Here is a 17,916-nt window from a genome sequence, read left to right as displayed (position 1 = left end):
TAATAATTATTGAAAAACGTATTCTTCTTTGGTAACAGCATGCAAACACATCACGCACCATCAGCGCGCCCAATATATAAGCCTCGATGACGTGAGGTAAATTATTTTATCAAATGTTTTTAGGTCTGACCGTCGCTTTCATGAGCGCATCAATGCAGTCGTGACGGGGACACTTTCCCCACCCGTAGCCATGTCTGAGGCAGATGCTGCTAGAGTACCAGCAATTCTGGTTTGAGAGCATTAAGGTAGTCAATTTTAAATTAATTTGATTTTATCTAATAATCTAATTATTTAATGAATTTTACTAAGTATTTTATTTAATTTTATTATTGTAGATGACCTACTGGTTGGACTATGACGATGAGTCCATATTTTGTGTCTTCCACATGTTGGCCAATAAGTAAATCCGGAAGATACTTTTCGTCGCCCTGTCCAACCTGGTTAGGCCACTCTGGATGGCCCACAAGATCTGGGTCCAGCTCCAGACGTACTGGGCCAGCGTGGACTTCCAGCGGGAGTCCTCAAAGAATAAGGCAAACCGGGCGGCAAACTCTACGGCGTCCTCAATTGTGTATCGGGGGTGGGGGCACAAGAGAAAGTTGGTAAGTAAACAATAGTATTTTAAATACTTTACCGTTATTTTATAAATAAGATGCTAAATATTTTTTCTTCTACAGGAGACAAAGCTCGGTTGGCCCCTCAAGTAGATGGAGTGATTGGAGAGGTGCTACAAGAAAAAAGTGGATGGCCGCTGGAGTGGGCCGACGACGTTGGAGGTGGCGATAAGTAGGTACAATATTAATATTATATTTTTTAAAAAATTAATTCTTGCTTAAAAGTGTTAATAATTTTGTTTGTTTTGCAGGAGACGTTCCAGAAGCTGCTAGAGGATAGTCAACCTTAGAGGGTTGGATATTCCAGAAATTGCTTTATTTTTTGTAATATCCAACCCTCTAGTCTCTATTATTCTTTTTGCTTTTTTTAAGTGTCTATTATATATGTATATATATATATTTATTGGGAGTAATGAATTCAAAAGTATCAATTGATTTTTCTTTTCAAAATATTTCAAAGTGATATGTTCTGTGGTGGCAAAGAACCAAATAAATTGGTGCAAAAAATTCTTACACACATTAGTATATCTATATAACTTTAATATAATTGCAATTCAATTTCAAACTTAAATTACTACACACATTAGTTCATCAATGAAATCCAATCCTCAAAGTGTATTAATCACTAAAATTATGAATCAAGCAAGTGACATTAGTCTATACCTATCTTTATATACCAAACCATTAAATACATTTTTCAGATTAAAACACACCAACCACATTTACTTCTTTCAAAATATCCAGCCTTTGAAACCGAATTTCAATAAATACTTAGTTAAAAGTATTATCAAATTTCAATAAACGCAAAATGATTAATTTTTTATTTTTGAGTATCAAGTTTAACTTCATCACTACTTTAAGTTTTTCAATTTTACTCAAAAACTGGAGTTGTATGTAAAGAATTTTGTAAAGACAAATGGTTGATTACAATGCAACAATACAGATTAATGAACTCTTTAATCAATTTTCGCAAATATTATCTCTTTTTTTTTTTGCCTTTTCTAGAGGAATCTAATGTAGAAAATAATTTATTGTATTGTATTCATATATAGCATCAATATATATATTTCTTTCTAAAAATATTTTTTGTCTAATTATTACAATAATTTTAAGTAAAGACAAACCAAAAAAGAAGAAATTAACAGGCAAAAATTATGAGAAAAAGATAAAACATAACTTCCGAGGCTTCTGCTATCCCCTGTCGAGCACCGTTGTTTGAAACACTCACACATACACACACAACATTTACTCACACTCTCTCACTCAACGACTCACACTTCACATTTGCTCACGCCATTCCTCCCTCAACGCACTCACTGCAAACGCTGTTCAAGTCTGTAAAGTACTACGCTCAGAGAGCTTTAGGAACGTTAGATCTGATTCCTTCGATAGCTAATAGATGGCGGAAAACTCCAAAAATGTAAGATGAATTCTATGCAGGCAACTCCATTGTTCCTTTTATCAAACATTTGATTATTTCTTTTCTTTCTTTAATTCTTTTTTCTGAATCGATTTGTCAATTCGTCATCGTCGTATAATTTGCCAACAACATTTGATTTCTATATCCTCAAGAATGGGTTGCACAAAAATTTATTTTAAAACATTTATGAAATAAGTGAAGTTAAATTTTTTGTTGAACCCTAATTATGGAAAAAATGTTCTTAATATAGTAAAAAATTAAATATTTATTTTTTTAAACTTTGATAGGAAAGGAAACTAATTAAAAACAAATTGGAGAAACAAAAAGAAAAATAATTAAATATGTACCTGAGGCTCCATTAATCTTGCCGGCAGAGCACAAGAGATGCAATCCGGCGATAGCACATCACAGGAATCTTCACAAGATGAATTTGAATTTGGGTTGGATGAAATAATTTGGCCAAAATCTTTAGTGTATGTTCTTGAAGAAGTCTGTTGGCAAATTATACGACGATGATGAATTAACAAATCGATTCAGTAAAAAGAATTAAAGAAGGAAAAAGAAAGAATCAAATGCTTGAGAAAAGGAATAATGGAGTTGCCTGCATAGAATTGATCTTACATTTTTGGAGTTTTCCGCCATTTCTTGGCTACCGAAGGAATCAGATGTAACATTCCTAGGGCTCTCTAAGCGTAGTACTTTATGGACGTGAACAGTGTTTTGTAGTGAGTGTGTTAAGGGAGAAAAGGCGTGAGCAAATATGAAGTGTGAGTGGTTGAGTGAGAGAGTGTGAGTAAATGTTGTGTGTGCATGTGTGAGTAAATCAAGTTTCAAAGGATGGATATTTGAAAAAAATAATGTTGTAGGTGTGTTTTAATCTGAAAAATGTAATTGAATGTTTTCTAGCATATTTATATGCAGTAAAATTTAATTAGTGACAACCAATTGACATGAATACCATTTAATTGCTATTTGTAACATTTTAAGATTTAAGCCAAACTTAAATATATTTAAATCCATGTATGTATGTCATAGTAATTCAATTTAATTACATGGTAACGTATATGTTCCTTATTGCTAGTAATACTTTTATGTCATTTTTACTTTATATTCATGTGTAATACATTTGATTCTACTTAAAAATGTATATGTTGAATGTTGTGGTAAAAGTGCATATTAACTTGTTGTAGATTAATGACCAATCTCGCAAAATGGATTTCAGTACACTTGATGTTTCTGAAACAAACTATCTATTGTTAGTCCTTGATGCCGAACTGCATTTGACAAGTAGCAAACTGGGGGAAATAATAAAAGAAAATACTAATGCTTTTGAGCAAGACTGTGGTAAAGAGATAATTTTGCTTTGTTATCATCTCCACGAAGATTGAAGTCTCGATATTTAACCGTAAAAAGTCCTTTTTAACTCTAGAAGAGTTTAAAGGATCGATTTAACCATAAGAAAACTATAATATTACCATGTGCGAGATATGAGTGGATACAATTGCGTTTGAAAGATTTCAAGTCAATCGTTGAATATAATTCTGAGATGTTTCAAATTGTATCAAAACTAAGATTACGTGGAGATGATATGACAATGAACAAATGTTAGAAAAAATATTTCTACTTTTGACAATAAAGAAAACGTGGATTCAAAACCTATTTACAGTTGATTTCATACGTACATGTTGAGAAAAAAAATAATCAGCTTTTGTTGAATAATAATCACACTTGACCCATTGGTTCCAAACTACTTCCTGAAAATTCAGTAGCATTTCTTGAAATTGCTACTTCTTCACAAAAGGGGCATGGTCGATACCATGGCTCACCACGAGGCCATTCTTATAGATGTGGTCTTGGTCATGGAGGTCGTGGTCGTGATAGTGATAATAGTCGTGGACATCATCATAATATATGGATTAATTCCAACATTCAGAAGAACAATGGGAACAGGGCAAAGAATCAACAAGAGAAAACAATAAATGTAGAGCTTTGCCATAGATGTGGAATGTCTGGAGATTGGTCCTGTACCTGTAATATGGAAAATCATTAAATCAAATTGTACCAAGCTTATATGAAAGCAAAGGGTAAAGAAGTTGAGACTAATTTTGTTGAGGCTGGAATCTCAGATTTTTTCAATCCATTGAAAATGATGAAAAAGGTCTCCCTAAGATTCGCTTAACGTTTGGTAACATTCCTGAGGATTTCAAGCAAGGTTGTTGATTAGATATTATCTCATATATTATTAGAATGTTTTCATTATTAAGGTATGTTTACTTTAATCAGTAGGGTATTTTTTCTTTAATATTGTAATGTCTTTTATATTTTTATGAATGAAGTTTTCCCTTTCCTTATTATGTGTCTATTTCATTTATATAGAATGGATCAAGCCATGACAATTCTCAATGGCAAGGAGCATTTTCTTGTTGATGTGCCACTACACAAACCATTCTAAGAAACAAGAGTTTTTTCTCAAACTTGTTAACGAGCAGAAAAATTGTGAATACTATTTCAGAAGTTAGTAATCTTATTGAATGCTCTGTAACATAGTTACACATAATATTCTAGTAAATCACTGAGCGTGGTAGAACACTTGGCTAAAGAAGCAAATCCTGAAAGAGAAAGGAGCATGTCGTCTCAATTAATTTCAATGCTAATGTGACCACTAGTAATATCTCTAAGGATAAAATTCTTGAACTGATTTATCTAAAGACTCTAAATGTAATGATCAAGATCTCGAGGACAGTTAAGAGATGTCTGCTAATTATGCTCACAAATGTTTCGGTTGGTATGGAAAGAGGGTATATTGCATTTTTTATCTCATGAATGGACCTTTTCTTAATTTTGGTCCTATACTGTAGATGATTTGCACACTGCAGCCCTTATATGCATTTGTTTTTCCGATTTCACGACACAAGATGGGCAACCATTAAGTAGCTAACGGCTTTTGATTTTTCTATTAAGTGGGTGCAAATTTGGAGGAAAAATGTATCGATAAAGGAAAATTTGGTGGGAAAGGTTTATTTATTCTTCTTCCTCATATAAATAGCTATCTTGTTTTCTTCTCTCTTCTATTTAGTAGGAAATAAGTTTAAAACACGACTGCAAATGGAGAAGTTCTTTGTCACTTTGGAAGGATTGCAAGTTTAAGAACCTTATGGACAGACGACAACACAGGTAGGAGGTTTCTTTGGTGTTCGAAAAAAATAACTTGGTGTGCTTTTTTTGTCACACATCATCAGTCCATAAGATTCTCAAACTCAACCCGACTATAGTGACAAAAAACATCTCCATTTGTAGTAATGTTTTACACTTTTTTCTACTAGAAATGGAAGAGAGAAGAAAACAAATCAACTATTTATATGAGAAAGAAGAAGAAATAAACCTTTCCCGCCATATTTTCATTTATTGGTTCATTTTCCCTCCAAATTTGCACCCACCTAATGAAAAATTCAACTAACGTTAGCCACTTAACAATTGCCCCTTTTGTGTTTTGAAATTGGAAAAAAGACACATATAGGATGCAATGTATGAATCATCTACACTATGGGACCAAAATTGAAAACAAGTCCACTTATGGAGCTAAAAATGCAATTTATCCTCGAATTTCTATTGAAATGAATGAAATTTTTGTCTATTTTGTAGCCATCGAAATGATGGATGAAAATGATAATGATCCTCAAACTATTGAGGAATGTTAACACTTAAATGATTGAAAAAAATTTGAAAATAAGCGAGAAGTATTTGGACCTATAACTCCAGCACGAAAAGGTGTTCAAGCCAGTTGGCCATAAGTGGGTGTTTGTACGAAAGATAAATGAACGAAATGAAGTTGTAAGGTACAAAGATAGACTTGTGGCCGAAGGCTTTACTCGAAAGATAATAATTAATTATATTGAAACATATTCACCTGTAGTGGATGCAGCCACACTTAAATTTTAATCAATTTATTAGTAATTGAACAATTGCAAATGTAGCTCATGGATGTGCTGATTACATATTTGTGTGGGTCATTGGGTGTAGATATCTACATGAAAATCCTGGAAGGATTGAAAATGTCCGAAGCATTCAAGTCAAAGCCCTATCATATGTAGCAATTTGTGTAAAAAATATTAATTAAGTGTCAAAGTGATTTTAATGCTGAAACTCCGGTACCGATTCGCATTTAGGTATAAAAACCACATTAATAGCAAAACTCGGGTAAACGAATTTTACTCATTAAATATTAGACCCCTCCAAATATGAAAATGCATGCTAAACTTTTTTGACTCATAAAATGAATAAATCTGAATTAGGATTGAAGATGATACTGCTACATATCAATACGTTGAGATCATATAAGTATGATTATACAAAAGTTATGCTTTCCTCATAGTACAAGAGAAAGGACACATAATTTTACTCATTAAATATTAGACTTCTCCAATATGAAAATGCTGTTTGACTCCTGAAATGAATAAATCTGAATTAGCGGGATGAAGAGAAAGTGCAATAGCAGCGGTGATGACAAACCAAACCTGATTGTGCCTATTTTCTTTTTTTTTTCTTTTTTTAATGAAGATAGAGGTACTTTTTTGAACAAAGTTAAATAATTTATGTTTTTATTTTAAATAAATAAATCATAAATTAAATCAAACAAAAAATCAAAACTACAAAAAAAAGGTAGCTAAGACCACATAAAGAACTTAATAACAATTTAACCAACTAGCTACGAATAATAAACTTAAATAATGGCAAGGCCAAAAAAGATTTAAAATACATTTTTAAAAAAATAACATTGAGTTTTAGTGAATTGTTGTACTAATATAGAATTAAAAGAATAAAGGTAAAACTTTTTAGAATTTCAAAGGTATAAAAAATATAGAATAGTTAAGCTACAAGAATAAAATAAAACTTTTATGTCATGTATTACTAAAAAAAAAGAAGTGGACTTGACCCAGGGTTAGCAGGTTCTAGTCATTGGGCTGGGCCTATCCCAAGTACTGATACTTGAAATTAGACTAGGATTGGCCTAGATTGGACCAACCAACTTTTTTTTATTGGGTCAATTAGATCCTAGGTTGAGTCCCTCTTAAGCCCGACTCTTTAGGCATCTTGATTAGCGACTAGCAACCATGTGTTTCGTCCATGACCATTGAATTAACATTAGTTTGGTGGAAGTTTCTGAATTACAAGATATAATGTGAGATCCCTATGACCAATAAAACTAAAATAATAGTAATTCTTTATTTTTCGGGCGCAACAATATGAATTCTTTATTCACAATGAACAAAAATAGAGGAAAAAAATAGTTGAACATGTTTCAATACATCAATATCTATTATAATTTATTGTTGAATGATGATAATATGATTAAGAAACCAAATGATTATTGAATCTCTTTGACTGAAAACTTGAATATTTTATTAACTAAATAATTCCTATTTAAGACTTGGGGAGGACATCCCATATTTGGATATCTACTTGGCCAACTTGTCTTTTTGGGAAAATATAAACGTTTGAGGATATTTTGGAGAAAATAGAATATCACAACGTGGTAATATTTTGTGGTAATGATAAGAGTATGAAAGAAGGAAAAAGAATAGTAAATAAATTAATAAAATAAAATCTTTAAAAAAATCACAAGAAAAGATTGCGACCTCAACTTAGAGTACTAACTACCATGGCTCACCATATAATAACCTTAATTACATTAATGGAGAAGAGGCAACATTAATTAGGGTATCTTCCATAATTATATATAGTTTTTCTTATTTACTACGATTTGTTGATAAAAGAGTTTCTCATTCTTGCATGTTTGGAAGCCCATAAAATATTAATTGTTGCAACTATTATATATTCTCTCTTCATCAGCATACATATATTATTTTTTTTTGTAATAAGTCTTTTAGTTCACAACATTGGTTTGCCATGCAATGATTTTGAAGGCGCTAATTCCCTTACATTATCCTACTTGCAACAAAATTGGATCTCTTGGCATGTTGTTTTTCATACTTAGGACAATAAATGTTACTTTTAGTATTTCTGGTCTCGGCTCTTTGATCCATCTGTCTATTTAGTGTTCTATACATCTTTCTCAATTGCCAACTTTTTTCATATCCAAAGTACATTTTCTTCAAAAACTCCCAATCAGGATTATCTTACTTATGACTGCATTTTTCAACCTTTCAACCTATCCAATTTTTGTTGATATATAGGTCCAAATTACTCTATACAAATAATATAGTCCTACAACAGAAATTTGAACAATGTAACTTATTTTCCTTTCAAATTTGCTCACGCAGATAAGCTAGTAACACTTTACACTAAGCATGAGTTAAAGTAGCATCTCAATACGCTTGATTTTTAATCTCTTCGTAAGAAGTTGAAGAGAAATTCAAACTTTTACAAAGGTTTAGTTAGCACTGATGTCTGTCAACAAAGAAATCACCCATGACCAAGATTGGAGCTGGTGCAAGTTGAAAGAGCCATTTATAATACTAGCTAGACGACCGTTGTCATGAAGTATTTCATACCGATTTGGAATGAAAGATATCGGGTAAGAAAGGCGGCAATGCATCGATCACTACCTGCAGATACAAATGGTGGTGCAACATGTCATTATGCGTCATGAACAATGCTATATCCATGTAGCATGGTGATGATGCAATTTGTGATGAAGGTTTTAGTGACCAAAATCTAAAATGGCCAAATTAGAGAGTGACAATGTTCAAATAACTAAATTTGGGCATGCACATAGGGTGGCAAAGATACTACAAAAGTGGTTGTGGGGAAGCTAAGACGATTAAATGACCACCAAAAAAATTCATATTGATGGTGGTGGGTTCCATGATATACCACATACAGGAAGATTTTGCATAGGGCTATGCAATAATGTGGTTTTTGAATTAGGGTGATGTCATCTATGTCAATTTTAATAGTTATAACCATTGGTGAGATGATGGTACACATGCAAAAATGACATACTGGTAACCCATGTAAACTCTTTTCTAAAAAACAAACATTTTATGTCTCTATAATTAATGCTAAATGAGAAGTCTATAAACAAGTGGTTTAGTGGCCCTCATATGCTAAGAATCTTTTGATTAATGTCACTTGGCATTTAGTTTGTGAACCAATGGTTCTTCAACATTTATTATGGTTTCCAACAGCCTACTATTATACCTTCAATATCAACATTTTCATGGCAATTGTTGAATGACTGGTTGCAGGTCAATAAACGATTGCAGTGGCATTTAAATGCTAGTGTTGTTCCAATGTTAAGACTATTGCACATGTGTTCTTTCGGAGTTTTAAGGTGGGAAAGTGTTGGAATTCTTTGCTATTATTTTCCAATTGTAGCTTGCAATAGCGCATTTGGTGATAATAATAGTTCATCTTTAACGGAAGCTGACAACAACCTCCTTGACTGAGGGACATATACGTATCCTGGTATTGTAGCTTGTTCTGTGGTTTGCTGGGACGACATGAAACAGTCCAAACACCTCTGTCATTGTTCTTGAGCTTGAACGATCATCTTGAAGGTGCATCACCAGTTATAGTTGTTACCAAAGCAAGTGTATTTAAAAGACAACAAAGAATAGGTGTGATTTAAATGTTGATAACACATGGATTCACTTCCCATAATAACTTCATGCCATAGTGCATCTTAAGAGAACCCTCAGAGGTGGGAGCATGCAATGTTGTGCATAATAACCAAGGAGATGTAGTATTTGTGGTTTTAAGTATTTACATTATCAAATGATCATTTTATTAAGGTTTTAAATCGGTTGAAGAATATACGTTGCAAAGAATCTAGATAGAAATTGATTCTAAAAATATTTGTGCACTGACAAAGTCACAACATAGAGGCAACTAGTGGTTGCGGCATATTTTGGCGTAAATTCATGCTATTAAAAGAAGGTTGAAATGTAATTTTGTGTACACTTTCAGAGCAGGGGATAGTGTGGTGGACCTCCTAACAAATGAAGCGTGTGACAGAAAGATAAATTACATATTTCATGGGAGTGAGATATCCATGCCACTCAAAACGATCTATCCACTCAACAGTTTAGATATCTTTTTCCCGATCATCAATAAATGGGTAGGGATCTTGCCTAATCCCCTGCCTAGATAGAAGTGCTTAGGCACTAATAATTATTGTTGAGCGTTCAATCATTTCTCAGTAAATAAAGCTTGTCACTATTACCTTATAAATACAATAAAATATTAGAGTCTTTAGAATCTTTACTCACAAAAACCTTCACAGATCTTCCAACAGTATCACCAATTTGTATTGATTTTTTCCTCTGTAATGATTCTTCTCCTGGTGATTTATATTTCAATTACCATTGAGATTAAGGAAATGACTCTGACAATGAAAATAAGTTACATACAATATATTTGGCAAGCTTTAGAATTCTAAACTTCATGAGGCCAAAATAGTGTTTGCATCATTCCCAACAAAATCAATTTCTTATCTACTTGAATACATTTTTCCTTTATGCGATCTCTTATGGTAAAATGAATAATGAAAAGTTTCAACATCTTGTGTTCATGTATTTTTTGTATTATGACCTCTGCAAAACATCTTTCGTATTTTTGAAAACATCATTTCCAATTTGTTAAACACAATGTTCAAAGATTTCTATGGAACATGTCACGCCCTGGGCCCGTGAGCCCATTGGATGCAAGAATTGCCTCCAAGCTCACCATGTGCATTCTAAAATTCAGTTATGACAATATGCTGAAGAGGGATCGCAAATGGATACACCAAAATTATTTGCTCAATGCTTATATGTTGCTTATCTTATTAGTTTCTAATCTATATGGAATGCGATATCACAATCATTGTTCATAAAAATGCGACATCCTCAACGTGGAGGGACTTATCCCATGATTGGTCATTATGTCTCAAGATTCTAGAAGTGATTCCCATGTATGTAGCATTTTGTCCTGCATGTTCAAGAGGTGGCTCCCCACGCACATTCCACTTTGTCTCCCATATACTTAGCTTTGGACTCAGCTTGGTGATTGACTTTCATACTATTTGGTCATGCCTTGGCCCACAAGCCCGTCGGGCCCTAGAATTGCCTCAAACCCATAAAATGCATTTTGGAATTTGGTTATGACAGCAAACCGAAACGGGCTATCAAATGGATGCTTATATGTTGCTTATCGATTTAATTCATAGTCCATGTGGGACGGGTAGCATAAAACAGATGTGCTTTTTTCAACTTTACGCATTGTTGTCCTGTAAATTCTCAGTGTTAAGACAACATATTTTCTACATATTTTCATTCCTATTATTTATTATTATACTTATCTTATTTAATTTTCACATGCACAAATAATGTTGGATATGTAACTATCGTTGAACCAAATGATAAGTCTTCTTATTTTGCATATTTTTAGTGATCTTGTTTCCAAATTGGTTTTCCCTTGAATGTTTTGAATAATATATAAGTACATTCAATTATAGAGCAATGTTTTGGTAGTTACTTGATCTCATTTATTCTACATGACAAAAGGGAGTTGTTCACTAATTTTGGTATTCTAATGTTTCGAATAATATTTGAGATAATATCTAAGTTGAAAATATTGAACTTTTTTCAATAATAATTTTGTTCCAGGAGCGCATATTACTTCTTAGTTCATGCAGAAACTATGTTGTTTAATAATTTAATAACTATTACCAATATATATACATCTTTTATGTAAGGAAGTTTAAGATTTCCTTCTTAGATTAGTTAGTTAGCAAGGCAATACTGAAGAAGCTCTTTAATAAAATTGATAACTTTCTATTATGGATAGATTTTATTTCAAGTTTGAACTAAAGTATTACTTCAATACCAATAGATTGTGAACTTATCGATTGAACAAATAGCTTCCCTTTATTATATAGTAACAGGAAATTGAATTGTAATGGAAAATAAAAACGCTAAAATAAAATGAGAGTTGAAAATGTTGAAAAATCTTTTCTTATACTTGAAGCTATGACAAATAATTGTCCCATGTGGGTACTTAGAAATTTAATGATGTAAACATAAATTTTAAAAAAATATTAAACTGTAAATAACTTAACTAAGAAATGGACGTTCTTCCCTATTGTTTTTTATGGGTTTACAACATACCTTCTCGATCCTATCAAAAGGTGATCAGTTTGGTTCACCACTTCGAGTCTAATTCTTTGACCTCATCAAACGGAACTAGACTTGTGAGCCCCATACTGATTTTGTATGTTTTAGTGACTTACAAATATCACACTAGATCCAATCCAATGTGCAAATGATAAGCTCATTTTGACCTACAAAATAATTATGGTCTTTCTCCTTCTCACAAAAGGTTTTCAAAGCTAATGGATCCAAATCGCCTATTTCTAATGCTCTATGATTCCATCACTCTTTCTCATCATCAACTAGAAGAGATTGTCCAACCAGAATGGTAAGTTTCATTCTTGATTATCATTTTGTTCTTTATTTGAGTATTCATAATCCAATTATGAGATAATATAAATTTTATGTTTCACCCAATAGACATGGATCCCATTTAATGTCACATAAAAGATTTTATTGATCAAAATACGTAATCAAAATTGTCCAACAATAATTGAAATCACTATTTCGATCATGCTAGGTTACATAAACCCTATTACTAACATGATCACCACTAAGCCTAACTCAGTCCCTAGTGTTTACAACAACCGCCCCTCCATGAGTTTCACCTTTCGAGGCATTTAGTTGTGATATTGAAAACCCCATTCAATTTCAGTGGAAAACACAATAAAATACACTGCCAACTTGATGAACTCTTACCGTGTTCATCAATATAATGTTATTCGATAAATATTGGAGAATGCCTAACAACCAATCTAACTGGCTTTTTGTCATTCATTCCAACAATGTCATGGCTCGTTTGGATTGTACATGTGCAAACCCAAGGTGGTCTACCGGATCAAATCAAAAGTAGATGTCATCCCGATTCTCATGTCCGACCATGCTCCTTTAATATAAGTATGACTCTAAATCAAAAATTTTCACGACAACTGCTATAAGGTGCGGTACTCTGGGGCAATGTGGTTGAAGGCAGACGAGTGTGTGAAAATCATTTCTGATAGTGGGAAGGTTGTTTGTACCTCTTTTAACATTAAACATCGACTTAGTGAGTCTAAAATTGTAGGATGTAACTGGCTAGATAGAGCAAGTGGTCATTTGGACACTTGAAATGTATGATTAAAGAGCTTGAAGAAAGGATTAAATTTCTAGAGTCTTGACCGTTGACTGAAAATGCTGAAAAAATGTTGAGAGGAAATTGAGAGATGTCTTATGGAAGATGAGATCATCTAGAAATAAAGAGGCAAAGAAGATTGGTTGAAAGAGGATGATTGAGACACAAGGCTATTTCATTTGAAAGCATCTCATAGGCATCAACTGAACAAGATTGATTGACTGCAAAATGATGAGTCTACGTGGTGTAAAGAAAAAGAGCAGATTGAGAGCATCATTATCAATTTTTTCAATGAATTATTTACGTTGGCACACCCCTCTCGAACGATCATTGACGAGGTAGTAAACACTGGCGAACGTAAGGTATCAATGGAGATGAAATGACCGTTCAAAGAACCCTACAAAGAGAAGGAGATTATAGAAGCTATCTCACAAAAGTCTTCATTGAAATCACCCAGACCCAATGGTATGCCCCAGATCTTTTGTCACTTATAGTACACTGAACTATGTGTCTTAACGTACACATTTTTCAGGCAAATCTAGGCATTGTCACTTATAACTCATCGAATTATTTTAGCCCCTTATCTAAACTGTGCCAACTAGTACCAAGTTCCGCTATATCACTTCGGCATTTAGAAGCTGATTCATTTGTTACTATTTGTTGGAATAACTAAATCACCACAACAAGTGTTTGATGGAGTCATCAAGCTCTCATCCTATGGAGATAATACATCAGTCAACAATCCATCTTCCCTGATGTAGGTCGCGTGAAATCAAGATCGGATCGCAGGGTCGGATCGCTAAGTCGGGTTGCTGAATCCTTCTTTCAAACTACCTGTTAGTAGATCCTGAGAACAAAGCAAACATGAGGCTAGCCGAGTAGCCCTCGGCGATGGCCCTCCGATGCTTATGTTAGAAAAGAGGGGTCGAAAAGATAAAAATGAGATCGAACGAGATCACGAAATGGCGGTAAAATGATGAGATAAAAAACATATTTGAATAATCATAAATGAGGCTATTTATAGCTGTACGGTACCCACTGTGTATACGACACGTGGCTCCAATGGAATTGAGCCACGTCACCTCCTGAAAGGCCTGCTGCCGCTGCTGCTTTTCCTGACATGTTGTGCCCCACGTAATTAGCCATAGAAACATAAACAAAATGCTTGAAAGTATGAGGGTATTTTAGTAATTATGCAATTTCCCTCATCATTACTCCCCCACTTCTCTTAGTGTCATTAATGACACTAAGGAAAGTGAACAGGCGTCTGTCAGGTGCGAGAATCGGAGCCTTTCATCAGAGTACACGTGTCTCCTTCCCGTAAGGTGTGAAGAAGCGCGCTGCTTCAGATATTCCCCTATATATGGTCCTTCATTTGAACATCATTGACCGCACCTTACAGTTAATTGCTTTCGATCTCCCCCTACGAGCTCCCTTCCTTTCCTTCAGGTACTACTAAAACCCTTTTATTTCCGCTTTTATAGTAGCATGTCTTCTAGGACTAAGTCTAGGATCCTTTCTGATTCCGAGTCCGCATCTTCATCGGGCTCAGATTCGAGTTCCATGTCGGGGTCGTCCGCGACCTCCCCAAGGGAGTTCACTGGTACATCTCACGACCCTACTTCCTCCCTTCCTGCTTCCCCATCTGACACTCCTGAAGAAACTGCTGACTCAGACGATGTTCCAATACTTCAAAAATATTCTGAAATGATGCAACATAAGCCATGGTTAGCAATAGCTAGCACAATCAAAATGCCTGTTGTACAAATAAAAAGAAAGCATTTCATCCCTGATAGATATGAGATTATCCTTTCTCGATCCTTTAATCGGATGCATCAACCTCCCGAGGATTGTTATGCCATATCCCTTCCCCACTTAGACGCAGGGTTGCGTTTTCCTCTACCTCGTGAAGTAAACGATATTCTCACGAGGTTAGATGTTTGTCCAATGCAGCTGTCCCCAAATTCCATAAGCCATATCCTTCTATTCAATACCGTGATGAAATACCTTGATCTTCCTCCCACTTTTGACAACTTCTGGTCCCTTTATAATATTACTGCCTCCAAAAGGTCAGGCGAAACCGGATCGTTCTATCTGACCACCCACAAGGATTGCCGTTATTTAGATGATTTGACATCAAACGTGGGTCCTTGGCGAGATAGGTTTTTCTTCATATGTCCTCCTCTTGGCCATTCCTGGAATTTTCACCTTGATTGGCGTAAATAAAAAACCTAAACCAAAAACATATGGGGAGGGGCTCGACAGCGACCTCATCAACTATACCACCATATTCTGGTATCTTCCAAAGGTCTTGCTGCAAGAGAAAGTGTTAAAGCTCGAGGGCCTCTCCCCAGCCCCTATTCCTATCAAGGGCTCCTTAGGTGATTTTAACTTCCATTATTTTTTCCCCTGCCTCCCCCTCCCCCATTTTTTTTAAGAAAAAATATCCTGTTAACCTGTTCTTAAACAGAATCCACAATCATGCTTGCTAGGTTCGCAAACAAATCCCGGGCCAAAAAGGGAACATTGCCTCCCTTTGTTGATCGTGAATTAGCTCGCGCTGCTGCCATTCGGAAGGGCAAAGGCAAAGAGGACGAAACTACTGTGCCCTCGTCTGCTATTCCCGACACTTCTGAACAACCTTCCGCCCCTACCGAACAGCTTTCCCCGGATATGGAGATAGTAGAGGTCTCTGAGGAACAAGGTTTGAAGAGAAAAAGAAGCAACGGAAAAGGACGTGCAACAACCCCCGAGCCTACAGAGAGCCGGAGTAAAAGTGGTAGCGAGCTCTCTTCCAAATCCGACCGACAAAGCCGATTAGAGGCCAAACTTGCTGCCGACCGAGCTGCCGAGCCCGTCAGCCGTCAGAAGTTTTTAACCTCATAGGAGGTGTGGCAGCGCACAAGGGACGAGCGATCTCCTCCAATTCGGATCGCTGAAATGTCAGGTGAAAAGTGGGTGCCCGACTGGAAAATATCAAAAAATAGGAGCGTCTTGCGAACACTAGCTGGCCAGGACTCCTGGGAGATATACAAGGCGGCTTGCCTCGAACGCGACCAAATCATCGTAGCCCAGGCCTCCCATACTTCCATTGAAGAGCACTTGGCACACAACATTGCCCAGGTAAACAATGATTTCAATATTTCATAAACTCGGTAAGTTTCTTGTGAGATAATCCCCTCTTTCCTTGACAGGTGATGGCTTTTTCTCACAATCTCTCTCTCCAATGCTCTGTGTAGCGCCATGAAAAGATTGCTGCTAATTCTAGGACGCTAGACCATGACAAGAAAATCCTCGAGCAGCAAACTTTGATCGAGTCCCTACAATCGGAGGTAAGGAGTATGGCAGAACTCACTTTAGAGCTGGAAACCACCAAAAGAACTTTAGAAGAATTAAGATCTGCTGCCCACAACGATCGCAAAGCTGCGTTTGAATCTGGCAGAGAACAGGGACTACACGAAGGTCAGTCCTAGTACCTTCAAAGTTTTGAGCATCAAGCCCTCCTAGGGCAAACACGGTATGAAGGGGCTCGTGACTTACTCAAATCCAAGACCTTCAAAGAAGCCGTGGAGAACCAAGCCTCCGAGTTCATGATTGAGGGGTTTGAAAAATGTCAAGGCCAGATCCAAAAGCTTGGCGGACTCAATCCAGATTTCGACCTGGAGCAATTGGATGTGGGTTTGGATAGGAACATGGAGCCATATCCTAGCGAACCACCACCCAGTGATGAATTTCCAGAATTTGCTCCTCTAATGGACGAGCTGCCATCTCCCAAACTTGTCTGAATGTTATTTGTGGACATTGTTTTTGTAAACTGTTCAGTTGTGTATTTCTTTTTGAACTCTTTGGATGTAATAGTAAGAATCCTCCTTCTTGTATAGTAACAATTGAACTATTAATCAAAATGACCTTTTTTGCTTCATTTGCTATCTCCTAGTTCCTCTAATCGCGTATGTTCGACGCAACTTTCTGGGTCGTTTGGCAGACCCCCCTTTTTAACTATCAAATCCAGCAATATTCTCCAAATCACTACTTAACAAACCTTTTATAGGTTAGAAATACTGCAATCTTTCTCAGATCGCTTATGAACCTTTTTCAGGTTAGAAGTCCTGTAATCTTTCTCAGATCGCTTATGAACCTTTTTCAGGTTAGAAATCCTGCAATCTTTTTCAGATCGCTTATGAACCTTTTTCAGGTTAGAAATCCTGCAATCTTTCGCAGATCGCTTATGAACCTTTTTCAGGTTAGAAGTCCTGCAATCTTTCTCAGATCGCTTATGAAACTTTTTCAGGTTAGAAATCCTGCAATCTTTCGTAGATCACTTATGAACCTTTTTCAGGTTAGAAGTCCTGCAATCTTTTTCAGATCGCTTATAAACCTTTTTCAGGTTAGAAATCCTGCAATCTTTTTTAGATTGCTTGTGAACCTTTTCCTTTTAAGGTTAGCTTTGAAAGAACAAAACAGAACTTATAGATGCAAAATGACCTTTTTCAGGTCGTCTTCTTCAGACTTTATTGCGTTGTCTTTTTAAGACGTCTCTTTCAGACAATTACAAGCCTTTTTCAGGTAAGACCTTACTAGGTAGCTTACATACATCTAAGCATAAAATTTCTTCAGATTATGCACATTCCAAGGTCGCGGCAAATTCTTCCCTTCTAAATCTTGCAGAATGTAGGTTCC

Source organism: Sesamum indicum, linkage group LG5 (assembly GCF_026168435.1).
Source record: "Sesamum indicum cultivar Baizhima isolate 11 linkage group LG5, ASM2616843v1, whole genome shotgun sequence".
NCBI classification, from domain to species: Eukaryota; Viridiplantae; Streptophyta; class Magnoliopsida; order Lamiales; family Pedaliaceae; genus Sesamum; species Sesamum indicum.
The sequence above is the reverse complement of the archived record's forward strand: the minus strand, read 5'-3'. Positions refer to the sequence as shown.